The 3,842-nt window shown below is 39.1% G+C and overlaps 1 pseudogene; it reads right to left on the bottom strand.

Moving 5' to 3' along the window:
* Window positions 1-447: 447 nt before the first annotated feature.
* On the bottom strand, window positions 448-1,323 carry LOC149871632 (leucine zipper transcription factor-like protein 1 pseudogene; annotated as a pseudogene).
* Between the last annotated feature and the right edge of the window lie 2,519 nt (window positions 1,324-3,842).

Raw genomic sequence — 3,842 nt, forward strand, 5'->3', positions numbered from 1 at the left:
AAGTACCTCCACTTTGACCTAAGTATCTGGTGCCTAGTCCTAGGAGGTCCTAGGAAATGCCACCTCTTGGGCATGTATATTACAGGGAAACAATCCTTTGAATATGCATCTTACCGCAATCTACAGAAATACTAAAGCATTTTATTTTGGTTTTTTTTAAAACAAAAGTAAACATTTATTTGTAAAGAACTTTCTTAATTCAGCAATTGCTATTTCCCAGGAAATAAAAAAAATGAACTATTAAAAAAGGCATAAATCCAGAAAATCAAGTGCACTATAAATTATTCTCAAGTAACTCAAGCACGGTTTTTAGTGTTCTAACAAAACGTTAATTTTAATGGCAACAGCAGAAAATAAACCATTTAAAACAAACTTTTAGAAAGTAACACAGCAGTCCACATTTTCTTTGTGTGGCAGCTTCATGACAAATCAAATGTACTTCAACTCTTAATCCTCTGGGTCATACTTTGAAAGTCTTTTTTCAAAGCTCGTTTACCTGCTCATTCTTTTTGGTGAGCATCTCTTAAATGTTGTGGTAGGCAGCTGTTTGCTGATATTTCTTCTCTGGCTCCTTTTCAGCTGTAGATAATTGGTCCTGAACCTTGAGTAGGTCATGCTTTGTCATCATCAAGTTCTCTTTCAAGGACTTTTGGTTTGTTTTCAGTGTCTTCTCAAACGGGCATTTAAGAGCAACTGCTGTATTTTCCAGTTCACTGATATCCTGGGTTACATTATCCTTTTGATGTCTCTGAATCATCTGTAAATCTTTCAATGACTCTAGTTTTGATTTTTCTTCCTATGCACTTGATGCCTGTGTTTCTATTGCACTGAATCTGGTTTCAATGTTTCATTTTCTTCTTGGACTCTTGCAATTTCCTTGTTTGGCAGCTCTGAGCCACCTTCATTTAATGAAGCAAGTTTAGGTTTAATGAGTTCTTCACTGAACTTCTTGTTTGAATACTTAAATTCTGACTTTTCAAAGTCATCAACTTTTTCTAACAATTCTCCAACCTAGAGATGCCGGTCTGTAGCTTAGGGTGCCATTTCTCAGCCTGTGAAAAAAGGTTGGCGCAGAAGTAACACATTGGTGTATGTTGTGTTAATGAGTTCTTATTCCACTTCGCTGTGTACCACAGTCTGCAACCCATTCAGCATTTCTGTCACCTCATCTATTGTGAAGGTCTCTTCCACCAGCCTGCTGTTATTACGGTCCTGAAAACAAGAATCTACTGTCTTGAGTTGCAGGCCATGCTTTGAACAAGTAAAGCACATGTAGTTGATCACTTCATTCTGGTAGTGCTCATTCAGACCTAACTCTGCCATGGTGACTCCAACAGCTGCTAGGCAGGGGGAGGTGACGGCTGGTTACTGGCAGATGCCTCTTGTGCCAGCTAGTGTTCACTAATTTATGACTGAGGTGTCCATACTATCAGGATTTGGTTAACTCTCAGCTGGGTACTGATTCTGTTAGCAAGTGGCATAGCTCATGAAAAATATTTGTGGGAGTTGAGAATGCTCTGATATATTATTAAGCATGAGGCATTTGGTTCCTGCTATATAAGAAGGGTCATTGGACTCCTCTAAAAATATGTCAGAAAAAAGAATTCTTTTGTATTATTTTCAAATAGCTATTTCTCTTGACATTATAAAAGCTTCTGTATGTGATTTGCTCTTTTACATTTTAATTACAATCTCAAGACACTGCTCATTAGAGAAACAGTCATATCACAACAATATTTTGAAATAAATATCTTAGAAAAATTCATGGAATGCATTATCCATGTGTAAATGACAGTAACAGTATTCAGACCCTCTTCCTCAGCAAAGAAAGTCCCCTTTATTTAGTCAGCTCTGAAATTAGAGAGATCCAAAGGCAAAAGGAAAGAATTGCTGGACTTTAAGAATAAATGATCATTCTTTAAAAATAAACTTGGAGAACCCCTTCTTCCCCCTCCCCCCCACCACGCCCCAGCCTGAAACTGGAAATACAAAGTGCAGTAGTCCCAGGCAAGGGGAATATTAATGCATTAGTAATTTGCATGTAATATTTCTGAGGCATTTTATACCTGCAGCTTTGCCAGATTGTGTCTTTGATCCTGTTAGCTTTCCTATCAAAGACTGTGCTGCTGCTCAGGCAAGAGATTGCCAAAATAGGCACTACAGGAAGTAATGCTGTTGACTCAGTACAGTGCTGCTTTTGCTTCACAGTAATGGAACAATGCTCTGTTACAGGTTATTATGCTATCTTTCTTTTGGATGAGATCTGATCTTGAGCAACTATGGTAATTAAAGAACCATGTCCCATATTTGAAGGGGTGAGGTATTAAGCTTACCTATATTACCTGTACAAGTTTCAGCTGGTTACACCTCAGGTTGTCTGATCTGTGGAGGCCTAACATTTCATGCTTTAGATTAGTATTTCACAAAAATAGGCAAACTGTGGCTGGAGTAGGCAAAAATAAAGGAATTTTCTAAGAATTGTTATTGTTGTTATTATATGTGGCTGTTTAAAGGAAATCAAGGCACTTGATGAATAAAATCTATGACTCGGAAAAAGTAAGTGTAATGAAAACTTAATAGTTATAGAATTCATATATATTAGTTGTTAAGATTTCACTTGGGTTCTGGATTAGTGGAAGATTATTTTATCATGAAGTCATGCTGATTAAACTATCTGGATCCTCTTCCACCAGAAAGATAAACTCTCGCTCTATTCATTTTAACAACAACAACAACAACAACAACAACAACAACAACAACAACAATTTAGAAGTATAGGCTGTGGAAGCCCTTCACTGCCTCCACTATCTTCATCTATTCCTGTCTGCTCTGTGCCTTCATCCTCCAGTCAATCTCCCTTTAATTTCGGTAGGTCTGACACTACATCATCTAACCATCTTGATCTTCCAGGGGGCCTTCTCCCCACTGGTACCCTGACAAGCCCTTTCTTTGGTATCCAGTTCTCTTCTATTTTTCTGTGTGGCCCTGCTACTTTAATTGTTGTGCTTTGATTTCCCATGTCAGGGATAGGTCACTATACAACTGATATAACTCATTATTAGTACTTATGCCATTTTTGTGTTTTGGGATTATATGGTGCACCAAAGATTTACCATAAAGTATTCCTTTTAAATGATACAAGGACCTTATGAACTCCTTCCCTTGTGTTTATGTTTTTGACAACTTTTCCCAGTGCCAGGTTGAATAAGATCAGAGACAAACTATCTCTCTGTCTCAGTCTGGTTCTAAACATTTTTTTTTAAGACACAACAGAATCTAATCTGCAATCCCCACAATCCTGCCTCCTGCCATGGTGGGATTCATAATTCTGAGATCAGGGATTAGATCCAAATCATGCTTTACTTGCCAGTACAGTGAGAGCTCGGGATCAAGATCCTGAGATCTCGCTGCACCAGAAAGTTGAAACCTGAGTGCCCACAATCAGCTGATTATTAGCTGGGTCTGGGGACTGAATCAAGATCTGGAACTGGCCCAAGCTGACAATCAGCTAATTGTCAAAATTCTAGCTGGGGCCACATGGATTTAACAGGTCCTGGTGCACAGGGATGCTAGGATTGGGCTGCTGCAGCCTGATCCCAGGTTCCCAGTGCCTGAAGTTGAGTAACAATTCCATGTACTGCCCAGCTGGGTAGCACACAATATTTTTTACAGGTTTCAGGGGTTAGGGGTGGTTGGTTCTTCCCCCAGCCCTGTTGGATAGGGGACAGACGTTTCCTGTATTTTGGGCTGCCCCATGCTGTATCTTGACACTCAGATAAGTGTCAGGATCTGTCATGGGCCAGCCCCAATAGGCTACATGTTTAATTTAAGGTGTGATACAA

Source organism: Crocodylus siamensis, chromosome 2 (assembly GCF_052110815.1).
Source record: "Crocodylus siamensis isolate JL-2025a chromosome 2, ASM5211081v1, whole genome shotgun sequence".
In the NCBI taxonomy this organism is placed as follows: domain Eukaryota; kingdom Metazoa; phylum Chordata; order Crocodylia; family Crocodylidae; genus Crocodylus; species Crocodylus siamensis.